Genomic DNA, 14,877 nt, shown 5'->3' with positions numbered 1-14,877 from the left:
AGTAACAGTAACTCCAGGGATATTTCTAATTTTATTTTATTGAAATCTTTTTTAGTGCTTCTTAATTAAGTGTAGTGTTTTCTGTAAATTATCTTTATTATATTAAAATAAGGTGTTTTGATTTTTTACTTTGCTTTTCTGTTTGGAGTGTCATTGTAACTACTGTATTGTAAATGATGGAAAATAATTGCATATGTTAAAAAATATGAAACTTTATAAAGTAAAAGTAATAAAATAAAATAAAATTTCAAGAAAAAAAATTCACAGTTACTGAAAAAAAATAAGATAAGATCATTCTGTGGCTTTTTAAAATTTCCTTTTCTTTCAAATAAAAACTGATTGGCAATTTTATAAAATACTGAAAAGAAGAGCAAGATAGAATTTTTAAAATTGTAAAAAGAAGAACAAGATAAATATTTTATTCATGTCAGGTTTCTAAAGTTGAGGTCCATGTACCATATCAGGAAGATATGGCAAGTGCAATGGCAAAGTAACTCTGGTAAAAATAGAACCCCAAAACAGAGAGTCCCAATAGAAAAAAGCACATTATCAGTCTCTCTTCTAACTCCCAGAGCAAAGCAATTTTCCTTTCAGTAGTGCTGGGCTACATATGTATCTCGATAAAGTAAAAGTTCTAGAATATGTTGATTACAATGGTTGTGCCACGTGGAGTTGTTTCATGATTTATAAGAACATGTAAATCAAATTTTGTTTTCTAATAATCTAGGTAATTCCTGGTATTTTAGTCTTAAATGTTCTTTAGAATAAAGTAAATGTTAACTGCTTATAGTTTCATCCAAATGTAAACTCTTAACTAGGCTCAGTTCTGAGAACCAACACTAACAGCAGATGTCTAACTCTGTGTTGATAAAGTCAAGGCCAGTCTGATGCTAGGCTTTTGTAAGATATGACTGTATCTACAACAGGTATAAAATTCCTTATATTATTTTTTTCACTTCATGTTGCTTGATGTCATAAACATTTCACTTTGAATCCCATGAATTCATTGAATTTTTCTACATATTCGTTTCCTCATCTATAATCCCTAACTTACATATTGGGAAGACTAGATACATTAATAAATGTGGAGGTACTTAATTCATTTTCTGGAACATGATAGATTCTCAATACACATAAGCTTCACTGATTTCTTATGTGATGCTCTTGGGAAGATGAGCTGAGTTCATGTTAAGATATATATACTACATTCCTTACTTTAAAGAAGTGGTTCTTGGGGCACCTGGGGGCTCAGTCTGTTCAGCTTCCAACTTCAGCTCAGGTCATGATCTCATAGTTTGTGAGTTTGAGCCTTGCATCAGGCTCTGTGCTGACAGCATGGAGCCTGGAGGACACTTCCAGTTCTGTGTCGTCTCTCACTCTCTCTGCCCTTCCCCTGCTCACGTGCGCTCTCTCGCTCTCTCTCTCTCTCTCTCTCTCTCTTTCAAAAACAAATAAACATTAAGGAAAAATTTTAAAAAATAATAAAGCAGTGGTTCTTAGCCCAGGACAAGTTTTTCCTCTACCCCTAATCAAATGTCCAGGGGACATTTGGTAATGTCTGGAGGCATTTTGGTTGTCACAGATGGGAGGAGAGATACTCCTGGCATTTGCTGGGTGAGGCCAGGAATGTTGGTAAACGTCATACAATGCAGCCCCCCATAGCAGAGAATGAATTATCGAGCTCAAAATGTCAATGGTGCCCTGCTCTAAAGGAACTTGCATTCTAAACATAACAAAGTATATGCCTGACTAGATTGGAAACAAAACTGAAAGTGTGACCCAATAAACCTGTTACATTCTGTCATTCTCTCTGACAATGGTTTGAGGGAGATGCATTATGTACTTTTGCCTAGGCAACAGGGAGCCTTTCTATTAGGAGTTGGGAAATCCTACAGCACTTGCCTTCAGCAATAACAGCATCAACCACAGAGTATGAACATCCAGGTTTGTCCAAATATTGATCTGTTTAAGGCAACTTGGCTCAAGGTGTGTGATCATCTCTTCTCTCTACCATACAGCTTTCAAGGGTCATCCAACTTCTAACATTATCTGTCCTGGAAGGGCAAAATTACCCACAGAGTATAGATTAGCCACAAAGATTGTAGCTGTCCTGTAATAAATATGCCATAGAAGAAAAGGACTGACTGCTGGTGTTTGAATGAGGAAGTAGGTAGATAGGGTACCTATTCACTTGATTTGTGTGACAAGGGATGTAGTTTTTATGATTTATTCAAGGCAAAAAAATTCCATATCCTTTTTAATAAAGCAGGATGTACAATGAAGAAAATGTATTTTTATATGAGGGCACTTTGGGAGTATCTTGGCATTTCTTTTATTTTTATATCAGAGTTTTTTGCAAGTTTCTCTTTGATGCTTCCATAAATCAATAGTTGACTTATGAAATGCAGATTCTGCAAACTCTGTAAAATCACAAAAACCTTCTATAAGGTAATTATAATTGATTGATGTAAGCATAACTTCTTTATCCTCAAAATCTGCATGTTTTAAATGGGTAATTTTTAAATGTAAATATCTCTAAGCCTGTATATATCAAATAAATTGTAAGCTTTTGTATAGAAATAGTAATTCATCTACATATTCCATTCCATGTATTGGTGCAATATATAATCTCCACATAAATCTATTTAAGTATTGCCATGAAAAAAAACTATGCCAACAAAATTAAAATATTATTGTGAAAACCTCAGCTTCTGCCTGTCTCAATAATTTCTTTTTATTTATGCTAAGATATTATGAGTTTGAGAAAATTATTTTTCCTAATAATGTATTGTATTATACTATATAGATTTTCTTCTCAAGATATCACATGATTACAAATTAAAATTAGGCAGAATAAAAGTATTTGGTAGCAATGTGGCAAACCTCAAATATCTTTTAGCCCATGCTGATAAGAAATATAAGTGTATAAAAAAGCCAACAAGACATATTTTGCAAAGTTTCCAAAGACAGATTCTCTACCACTGAATGTAGCAGTCAGGCATATTAGTAGTAATCTATTAGCTCAGGGCTTGAAAGCAGTTGGACTTCATAGAAAAATGAGCAAATTTACCTGACCACTTTGATCATAACCAACCACTGTCCAGTTATTATATCAAAAAACAAACAATAGCAATTCTTAATAACTATGGTTGATAACGAGGAGCACATAATCCCAGAGAGATCAGCGTGAATTTTTACTGGCATTTTCTTATGCGAGCCTCCCAGTAAAACTCATCAGCAAATATTTTGCTCCCACCTAACTGCTCCATGAAATTGTCCTGCCTTTTGTGTCACCTGCAGTGAGATTTCCTTAAGCATTCGTTCTGTGGAGAATAACACAAGTCCCAAGAATTCAGAACTGGAACTGGCTATGCAAATTTGTGTTCTAGTTCTCTGTTCTAATTCTAGGTCCTTTTTCTGCACTCTTATCCAATCTATTCTCTTGGCTTTCATTTCCACTAGCAAATGAAGAGAAGAAATGTTTCATAGTCCGGGCATGGTGCTTTTCTCATTGGCCGGGAGAGGGCATTCTCTTGTTTGCCCTTCCTCTTGATTTACATCCATTTCAGCTTCCCTCTCTCACCTACCACTTTCAGTCTCTGTGCAACCTGTTTTTTATCTCCATCCTGCCCCGGCACACTCAGACTCAATGTCTGAAGATAACCACTATAATAAATTTAAAATGTTATAAAGCGTCAGTGCAAATGAGTAAAGGAAGTGTCATTTAAAATGGAATCTTTAAAATAGAGTCCAATCACTGGTAACATAAGGAGCAGGGAGAAGGAAGACTTTCTTCTTTTGCTTTTAAGAAAAAGAAAGATCTCTCCCTGGTCCGGCAACAATGCAGTCACCTTCGCTTGCTGCCAAAGAGAAATACCTATAACCTTAAAATCATATTCTTCTGCAATGAGCTTTTGTTCAAAACAGTCCTTCCCGATTTCCTCCTAAACCTCAATAGAGGCTGACCTTCCTTTCTCGCTTCAAACTTGCCCATGGTTTTTCCATAGTTTGCTTGTTCTGAATTGCAGTCCCTCCTCTATGCTCCAATAAACTCATTTTGCTAATAAAATACACAGCTCTTTTATTTTTATGGTTGACACTGTCAGAAGCTTTAGCTTCAAGTAGGTTTTTTGAAGGAGAAAAACGCTAAAAATTTGACTCCCTGCTTGAAATGGAAAGGGGCAAGAAGAAGGATGGGAGGGAGAAAACAGCTAGAGAGTGAATAACTATATCAGCTTGTATTTTCTTTTCCTTAAACAAAGGAACTTAGAAATCCTAAGAGTGGAAGGAAAAACAGTATATATGAAATTGATGGCTAGAACTTCTTTCATGACTTACCATGTTTTTCAATTTCCCATAAAAAGACATCTTACTTGCAATAGATACTTTTTGGAATTAAAATGTTAGGTAAGAAAAGTATTAGGAAATATGGATTCAAATTAGGAGCACTGCATTTTTAAAATTTTAACTATATCCTTTAATAAAAGAAGTTCTTCACTAAAATAAACTACTGTCCCCTATCAATAAAGATAATTCTTTCATGGAGTTCTACATAATTAAAAAAACATTTATACTTATTATGTGAGTCACATTTTTGTTTTTAGTCTTAGACTCTATCCTAGAATTTACATATTTACTGAGTTATATGTAACTTAAGGGTTTAGGAAGCTTCTAGTTTCTCACATTTTCATATTAAGAGCTTGAAAAAAAATTTTGTCAAAATCTGTGACTTCCAGAATGAAAATGCTCTTAACGTTGCTAGAAAAACAAATAAAACCAACAAACAATTATAGCCTTGGAGTCTTTGTAAAACATTCCTTTAGTCATAAAGTAAGAAGACTTGTGGTTCTTGAAATGGTTCGGAAGGCACTGATTCTATGTTTGAATGAATATCTGAACATAAACTTTTAGGATTAATGCAGAGAGGAAATAATCCTCCAGCTACAAAACAAAGTACTGTAATCGGGAGTCCTTGTTGCTCAACTCTGTTATTAATATGTTCTGCTTTGACTTCTGTGTCTCCCTCTCTCTCTGTCCTTCCCCCACTCACCCTCTGTCACTCTCTCTCTGTCTCTCTCTCAAAAATGATTAAACATTAATTTTTTTAACGGGGTGCCTGGGTGGCTCAGTCGATTAAGCATCTGACTTGAGCTCAGGTCATGACTTCATGATTTGTGAGTTTGAGCCCCACACTGGGCTCTGTGCTGACAGATGGGAGCCTGGAGCCTGATTTGAATTCTGTGTCTCCCTCCCTCTCTCTGTCCCTCCCCCACACTCACACTGTCTCTTCCCTCTCAAAAATGAATAAACATTAAAAATTAAAAAAAAATATTTCCAAATAACATCTAGGAAAATGGAGCTTAAATTCACTCTTCAATTATACTACCATGAAACTATGTTTGTGAGCTGTTAGGCCATCACTGTTCTTGGAATTAAAATAGATCCTTTGGCTTTTCTTTCACATCCTCACTGTGACATAAAATGAGATGGGGACAAAAATTAGATATTGTCAATGTAAAGCAAGTTCTAAGCTGGATTAGGATAAAAACTTGAATAAATGCTTTTAAGTTAGTACACTGTTTAGCTGTTAAGTATAAAAAAAATAGAAAACAAAAGAAAGAGCCCTTCAAGCTGTTTCCAGTCTTCTTAATAAATATTTATCATTTGGAATCTGGAAATGAAAGAGTCAGTTTTAAGGGAACGTGACACTCTTTTTTTTAATTTAAAATTTTTTAATGTTTTATTTATTTTTGAGAGAGACAGAGAGACACTGAGAGCAGGGGAGGGTCAGAGAGAGAGGGAGAATCACAGAATCAGAAGACAGGCTCAAGGCTCTGAGCTAGCTGTCAGCATAGAGCCTGATGTGGGGCCTGAACCCACAAACCACGAGATCATGACCTGAGCTGGAGTCAGATGCTTAACCAACTGAGCCACCCAGATGCTCCATGACACTCTTAATCTAACCAAAAAAACCCAGACATTTTAATGTATTTTTGAACAGTACGGAAGTGAGTGACATGTTCAAATTTTCTCTTTGTAAATTACTACTTGTCATCTATGCCAAATATCTATCTTTACAGGTGACAATTATATTGGGGATTATTTGTCTTGGTAAATAAGAATAGTGCAGATTTCAGAGGCTCAGCACTGGATTTTCATTATTTCTTCCGAGTATGTAAAATTATAATAATAAGTTATAATTTTCCTAATGCACATGCAGATACTCAAAGAAAACATAGTTTTTGGTTTGTTTGGGTTTTGCTAATTTCTTTGTCATAAACCTGTTGAGTAGAATAGGAACCACAATCCCACATACTATATTTAGAACAATCTAGTATTCATCTGAATCCAGAAATTGAGACTTTTTTATTTTTTTTTAATTTTTTTTATGTCTTTTATTTATTTTTGAGAAACAGAGAGAGACAGCGTGAGCAGGGAAGGGTCAGAGAGAGAGGGAGACACAGAATCTGAAGCAGGCTCCAGGCTCTGAGCTAGCTGTCAGCACAGAGCCTCACGCGGGGCTCGAACCCACAAACTGTGAGATCATGACCTGAGCCGAAGCCGGCCACTTAACCGACTGAGCCACCCAGGCGCCCCGAGACTTTTTTCTTAAGTACACTCAACTGTTTCGGATGAATCAGTTTGCTCCTATTTCTCCTCTACACCTGCTCTTCCTAAGATCCTTCTTTTATACCCAGCATAATGTTTACACATCCTTAGAAGTGTCAGGAAATGACCACTGGATCCTAGTGACTTTCTCTACATCATTTCTGACATCTGCTGAACAGTGGCTGGTCCCTTCTGTTCCCTGTATGATATCCACCACGATATAACTGAGCCCTTTGTGAAGACTTTTCACTTAAGGTATGTGATTCCTAACATATGCCTCTCTTATCCCAACTCAGGTCTCCGCTGGTCCACTTAGTTCCTTTCTCAAGGCAAGAGGAACTTCTGAGTCCTGTGTACACACTTGGAAGCGATTAAGGGACTGAGGACTACCTTGGGCTTATCTTTCTACCTCCTCCCGTCTCTCAGTGCTGTGCGATTTCTCACATGCTGTCTGAACATGGACACATGCCAGTCGTATCCCAAGTGTTTACAGCCTTCTCTTAACTTCTTGGTAATCATGTCACTGGCTATTTCTTTCTGATGTTCTCAAGATCTACCTTCTCCAAATGGGCATTTGTAAAAGGAAAATATAAGGACAGGAATGTCTAAACTTACCAAATTTGAATACATTATTCTCCTTCCTAAAGTCACTGGGTCTTAGTGGATGCTTCTCCTACATTCTTTTGAATAACAGAACTTTCCAATGTTATTGCTCCCCCTTAAATGATATTCACTCTGTCTCTTTTCTTGAGAAAAAGAACTACCTATTGGCAGAGAAAGAGAGAAGGATAAACTAGCTTACAGATAAGAAATAATAAATTGAGGAGTATTTAAAAAATTTTTTGATTCACATGGATAACTTCTCTTTTTCTAAATGTAAATAAATGTCCACAAAATAGGCTTTTAAAAGAGTAGGTCATTATTCTGTTATTATAATAACACTAAAGTATTTATCAACTATTATTTTCTAAAAATCCCTTTTCTCAAATAAGCAAAGTACAGGGAGAAAAATACAATGATTATGAAAGATCTAGGTAATTGAAAAACAAAGTGAAGGAATATCTTAAGAGTTATATTGTGATGTTAACAAGGTAGAGTGTCCAAAACCTATTGAAACTATATATGAAGTATATCATTCTTTTGAATGTCCAATATTAATATTTGTAAAGTTTTTATTACAACAATCTTTAACTCAAGAATGGATACTAGTTCTCTATGACTTATCAGTTCACATCCTAAAATCCTTGTGTCTGCCATTCTAAGTCCATTATTTCTTATTTATTATCTGATGACTTTATATATTTGTCTTTTTCTAAAAAGATATAATTATTAGTTCTTAGAATATTCACAGGTTTAACTCTTGTTCAGAATTGAAACTCTCTTTCAGAATTGAAAGCTTTAGGTACTAATTCTGATTTTAAAAACTGAGATTTCCACCAGAAATGTAGGAGAATAAAGGAAGCATGGTAGAGATTTTGATGATGATTTGGGTTCATGATTTTCCTATCACAAAAAATTTCTTTCTTTCTTGTTTTAAATGTTTTATTTATTTTTGAGGATGAGAGACAGAATGTGAGTGGAGGAGGGGCAGAGAGGGAGGGAGAGAGAGACACAGAATCTGAAACAGGCTTCAGGTTCTGAGCTATCAGCACAGAGTCTGACTGGAGGCTCAAACTCAGAATGGTGAGATCATGACCTAGTCTGAAGACAAACACTTAACCAGCTGAGCATGAAGAGTGACACTTAACCAACTGAGCCATCCAGGTACCCTGCAGTGGAATTCATTTATAAGGATAAAGACCAACAATTGTGTAAATTATGTAGGTTCATATATGAGAGAGTTAAAAAATCAGGGAACAGGCACCTGGGTGGTTGAGTCAGTTAAATGTCTAGCTCTAGGTTTCAACTCAGGTCATGATCTCATGGTTCGTGAGTTTGAGCCTGGTGTAGGGTTCCTATTGACATTGTGAGGTCTCTTGGGATTCTCTCACTCTCTCATTGCCCCTCCCCATCCTCAAAATAAATAAACTTAATTTTTTTCAAATAATAAAAAATAAAAAGTCAGTGAAGCTTGAATTCAATGCACTATTTCTCATAACATTTCTCTGTTGCATGAGATGACAAAACAGTTTAATTCCATCACTGGCCTTTAAGGAAAATAAAATAATTTTTTTTTTGGTGAGACTCTAATTTATATATAGTACTATATATCTATGTTTATCAATATATATTTGGAAATGACCATTTTTAACATTTTATCTACCAAAAAAATAAAACCAGGATATTTGCCTCATAAATGATAACAGGGATAAATACTTTAGGCATATGCCCTGTAAAGAAGACAAAATAGAAAAAAGAAACAGAAAAGCATAAAAAATAGAAACTCCTAGAAACATTGAAGCCAAACCTAGTGTAATAATGACAGTGATGACAGAAAGTAGCCCATTTGTTTTCTATTACAAGGTAGGAATCACACAGGCATGTAAAGGGCTTGTGGTACATAGTGCATACTGGCTTCAGTGTTCTGAGATCAATTTTATGAGACAGGTATTCTAGTCAAAATGAGCTTAGCTACAGATGAAATGTAAATATAGAAAATAATTAAGACCCTACCATGAGATTTAACACAATTATTTTGCTTTGTAGAGAAGTACTTCTATAATTTGGAATTTAAAAAAAAGTTGTCAGGTTAATTGCCTTAATATTTCATTTTCTTTGAGTGTAGATACCTAACTAGCATTCATCATACTAATTACATAGTCTGTTTTGTTAATTTATAGTAGCTACCTTTTATGGGAATATTTATTATCTTATAGGCATGGTATTAGAGATATATATATTCAATAATCAATTCTTACAATAAAAATATAAAACTAATTTTAGAATTATTTCACTAATGAGGAAATTGAACTTTAGAATTAAAAAAAAAGTAACTTGCTCAGGTTAACCTGGGCTAGTAAGTGGCAAAAAATGAAAAAGCAAGGTCTATTAGACTTTAGTGTTCTTCTATCTCACATACACAAAAAGAATTTCTTGAGTATGTGTTTTACACCTGTTAGATTTATTTTTACCAAAAATGTGGATATGGTTAAACACAAAAAAGAAGGTTATTTACTTACAGCAACCCCCTCCTTCTTTCCTATTGTATTTCTCTCTGTATATTCTGCTTAATTTATATGATAATGTCTGCCTAAGATACTGTTTTATAAAGGGGAATATTTTGCAAGTTATATGGTTTGGATTTTTGCTCAGGAAATATTTACACCCCACCTATCCTGTCCCCATGTAGGGGGAGTACACTTTCCCATCTCAATGACATTGAGTTTGGCCACAGATTTGCATTGGCCTTGGATTCTTTGGGATTGTGATGTGAATAGAGGCTTGAAATGTGCTTGGCAGTTACACTTGGTCACTTGTATTCCTGTCTTTCCATGAGAAGAATATGTCTCAGTTATCTACAGGTCCAACAAGAATGAGTCACATGGATCTTGTGACTTTTCTCTTTTCATCTGGTAAGGTAGTAAACTAAATTGATTTGATTTCCTAATAAAATTACCCCTGTATATCTGTAAAAATATCTATATAAAACTTGGGAGGGAGGTGCTGCCCAGCAGGCTGATGGTTAGGTTGCAGACAGTGTAGCAGCAGAGAGCAAATGGAAACTGGGGACAAAGGAGGGGTGCTTTATTGTGGGTGGACAAGAGCACAGAATTCTGATGCTAGAGACTGGGAACCTGAATGACACCATTTTCACCTCCTCCACGCATATGCATACATACGTGCATGCACCACCATAATCCACCCGTTATCTAAGCCACACTGTCTAGTGGAGAACAAAGCCATTACACTAAGCCCCCTCAAAATTCACCAACTAAACTCTAAAGGACTACTCCAAGTCTCTCTGCCATCTTCATTTACAGATCATAAAGTGCTTCATGGTTTGACTTCTAGGGGAAACTTGATTAATTTCATGTGTATTTCATTCTGTTTGCTGGTTCATCTATTCAATATTTTTTCTTTTATTTTTTTAATCTTGAATACAGAAAGAGAAAAAATTTTCATTTTTTGTTTATACATAAATATTTTTAAATTTTTCTATGATATTTTCTATTTTTCTGTAATTTTTAATTCTATTTTACTGTCTTCATTTCAGTTTGTTCTATTTTGTTGTATTCATTTTTTTCTTTATTTTCAAACGTCTTTCTACTTTTATTTTCTTTTTATTTTCTTTTATTTCCCTTTTTTCTCTATTCTGTCAAGCTTCTTTCAACAACCAGATCAAAGCACACCTAGGATCTAACTTCCTTTTTTGATTTTTTTCTGTTGTTTTGAACTTTTTAATTTTAATTTTTTAATTTTCTTCCTTCATAATGACAAAATGAAGAAATTCACCCCAAAAGAAATAAGAGGAAGAAATGACAGCCAGAGACTTAATCAACACAGATATAAGCAAGATATCTGAACCAGAATTTAGATCACAAAAAATAAGAATACTGGCTAGGATTGAAAAAAACATAGAATCCCTTTCTGTGGAGATAAAAGAAGTAAAATCTAGTCGGTATGAAACTAAAAATGCTATAATTGAGATGCAATCTCGAATGGATGCCACAGCAACAAGGATGAATGAAGTAGAGCAGTGAATCAGCGATATAGAGGACAAACTTAGGGAGACTAATGAAGCAGAAAAAAAGAAGGAGACTAAGGCAAAAGAGCATGATTTATTAATAAGAGAAGGCAGTCCCTCATTAAAAAGAAACACCATCAGAATCATAGGGGTCCCAGAAGATGAAGAGAGAGAACAAATCATAGTGGAAAACTTTCACAACCTGGGGAAAGACATAGACTTCAAAATCCAGGAAACAAGAAAACTCCCATTAGATTTGATGAATACTGATGATCAACAAGTTAAATTCACAAAATACAAAGATGAGGAAAGAATTATGAAAGTAGAAAGGGACAAAAAGACCTTAACCTACAAGGGAAGATAGATTAAGTTCCTAGGAGATCTATCCAGAGAAACTTGGCATCCCAGAAATGAGTGGCAGGGTATACTCAATGTGCTGAACAAGGAAAAATACGCAGCCAAGAATTCTTAAATATATTTTTTATGTTTATTTATTTTTGAGAGAGAGAGACACACAGAGTATGAGCAGGGGAGGGGCAGAGAGAGAGGGAGTCAACGAATCTGAAGCAGGCTCTAGGCTTTGAGCTGTTAGCACAGAGCTTGACGGGACTTGGACCCACAGACCACAAGATCATGACCTGAGCTGAAGTGGGATGTCTAACAGACTAAGCCACCCAGATCTCCCTGCAGCCAAATATTCTTTATCCAGTAAGGCTGTCATTCAAAATAGAAAGAAATATAGAGAGTTTCCCAGACAAACAAAAACCAAAGGAGTTTGTGACCACTTCCAGACAGGCAAGAAATCTTAAGGGAGACTCTCTGAAGAGAAAAAAGACCAAAAAAGAAAAAAAAAAAAAAAGACCTACAGCAACATAGGCTAGAAAGGACTAGAGAACAACACAAGAAACTACAACTCTACAGGCAACAGTGGCAATAAATTCATATCTTCCAGGGCTTACTCAAAATGTCTATGGACTAAATGCTCCAATCAAAAGACATAGAGTAACAGAATGAGTAAGAAACCAAGGTACATCTCTATGCTGTTTACAATAGAACATTTTAGACCTAAAGATGATTTCAGAAAGTTTCTTTGATCCATCATAGAAAGTACGGGGATGGAGAACCATTTATCATGCTAATGTAATAACATATATAAGGACATGAGAAATTATCCATTTTATATATTGCTGGTTTTATTTTTCTAATATTTTGTTGAGAATCTTTGAGTCTATTTTTATTAAGGATACTGCTTTCTCTCTCTCTCTCTCTCTCTCTCTCTCTCTCTCTCTCTATATATATATATATATATATATATATATATATATATATATATATATAACTATATGTATGGGCCACTAGCGTCTGTAAGTTCTAGTGAATGGGAATTTCCAAGAAGGCCTACTTACATGGCTGGCAGTTGATGCTGACTCTGCTTTCAGATTTCAGTTTGGGTTATCAACCAGTGTGTTTGTTTCTCCTCTAGGAAAGCTCTCCACATGGCTTGCGGTTCTCACTGCATGTCTGAATTCAAGAAGGAGGCTTCCAAAAATTAAATATGGAAGCTTCTCCAAAGGCCCATCTTCAAAAGTTACACAGTGTCATTTCTACCACATTTCTATCCTGTGACAATAATTCACAGGATAAACTCAGATTCTAGGAGAGAGAAACATACTCAATTCTCAATGAGAGGAATGGTGAAGACTTTGCAGCCATTTTTAATGTTCTCCATAAATTCTCTTCCCATAAAATTTCCCCACACAAACAAAAATTTGTCAGTGGCATTAAAGAGAATTTTCCCCTCTTTTAAGGAGAAAGTTCAAATAGGCATGGATACTTGATATTATCGTATTTGGGAAATGTTAAGTGTGAATTTTTTTTTTATAAATCAAGAAACATCTTATGATTGAGAGCATTTTACACTTATAAGAAAAAACTATGCTGCAATTATAAGAGGATTAAGTTTAAATAATGGTGTAGATTTGATAAAATATCATAGTTTTGGGACTGTAGTTACCTATTTAGCATTAATTATGCTTTTTTTTGATCTGTGCAAGCTTAGGGTTTTACTTTATTCTGTATCCAGTATTGTTACACTTAAATGTGAATGTTGAGTCTGCTATAGTAATACCTTTGATAGACAGAAGAAGAATTTGTAAGCAAACCAACCATATACGTCAGGGGTTAATCAGAATAGGTTAGGCTATGCTGCCTTAAGCAATCCCCAAATGTGTGGCTTAGTACAATGAAAGGTGCTTTTCTCATAAACTACAAGCACAATGCAGGTTAGTAGGGGTTTTGTTTTATGCAGCCATGCAGGGATTGAAGCTGACAGAACAGTTCACATCTCAGAGTGTCATCATATGGCTTTCCATTATCAGAGCAGGAAAACACACTGTTTGAAAATAAGGTACTGGGGCGCCTGGGTGGCTCAGTCGGTTAAGCCTCCAACTTCGGCTCAGGTCAGATCTCACATTCGTGGGTTCGAGCCCCACGTCGGGCTCTGTGCTGACAGCTAGCTCAGAGCCTGGAGCCTGCTTCCAGTTCTGTGTCTCCTTCTTTCTCTGCCCCTCCCCCTCTCATGCTCTGTCTCTCTCTGTATCAAACATAAATTTAAAAAAAACAAAAAAAAGAAAATAAGGTACTTTTTTTTTTTCCTTTCAGTTCATTCTAAATATCTACAGCACAGTCTACTCATCCTAATTAATACACTTGGTGCCATACAAATGGAAAGACGGTTGGTGTTCGGGGAGACAGATGGAATATTAGGTGTGCATCTTTGTACATTGGCTAGCATTGCTTCTCTCCAGTGTGATTTAGGAGAACATTAGGAATTTTCATGTTTAAAAAAATTACCCTGAAAACCAATTATTTATGTTCAAATGTCCATTATTAGATATTTATTCCAGTGGATAGACTGCATCTCTCATTAACATAAGTATGTAATTATACACTGAATGCTGAATACTTTGCATCATTATTAACAGGTTGGTATGAATAAAGTTATTAGGATTTTTTTAATGGATAAACAGTAAAATATAAGTAGGTAGAGTGAAAAATCAGTCAAGTCAGGCTCAGGGATACATATTATAGAGGAATACTCTGCAACCCATGTAAGGATATTGGCACTAGGGTTCTCAGACTGACTGAAATGCCATAGAGTGGGGTATGCAGAGTAAGTGGTGGCAGGGTATCAAAACAAACCTAACTTTAGGTGACTTCCCCCTAAAATAACACCTAAAAGAAAAAAAATTGAGTCTTTGGTGCTTTTTTTCTTCTAATATTTTTAATTCTTTGCCTATAGATCTTATGAGTGGTTTTTGCTTTGTCACCGATCTATGGTTAGACAGAAGCTTGTTAAACTAATTAGGGCTGATCTGTGGGCATATGATCTGTACAGGCACACAGAGTCCTTGCTGGAATGTTCCCATTCTTGATTTAATTTTCTGTTCTCACTATCTCTAAAGTCTTAATATTTTTTAAAATAATAAATGCCACAGTAACTTTTCATTGCTCTCCACGACATATGTAGCTAGTCCTCTAAGTAGCTCTGAGCAATTAATTGAGTGGAAGTGACGTGTGACGTTCCTGGGTTAGTGCATTTATAGTCACAGAAAATCTCGTCCAGTTTTCTTCTTCTACAGCAA

The 14,877-nt window shown here is 35.3% G+C and overlaps 1 long non-coding RNA gene across 1 annotated transcript in view; it reads left to right on the top strand.

Annotated features, from left to right (window-relative positions):
* The first annotated feature begins 1,862 nt into the window (after positions 1–1,862).
* Positions 1,863–14,877, top strand: part of LOC115294332 — a 59,873-nt gene continuing 46,858 nt past the window's right edge. Inside the window, exon 1 of the long non-coding RNA XR_003909818.1 lies at positions 1,863–1,944. This is a non-coding gene — a long non-coding RNA (uncharacterized LOC115294332). The remainder of the gene's footprint in view (positions 1,945–14,877) is intronic.

Source organism: Suricata suricatta, chromosome 6 (genome assembly GCF_006229205.1).
Source record: "Suricata suricatta isolate VVHF042 chromosome 6, meerkat_22Aug2017_6uvM2_HiC, whole genome shotgun sequence".
Classification (NCBI taxonomy): Eukaryota; Metazoa; Chordata; class Mammalia; order Carnivora; family Herpestidae; genus Suricata; species Suricata suricatta.
The sequence above is the reverse complement of the archived record's forward strand: the minus strand, read 5'-3'. Positions and strand labels throughout refer to the sequence as shown.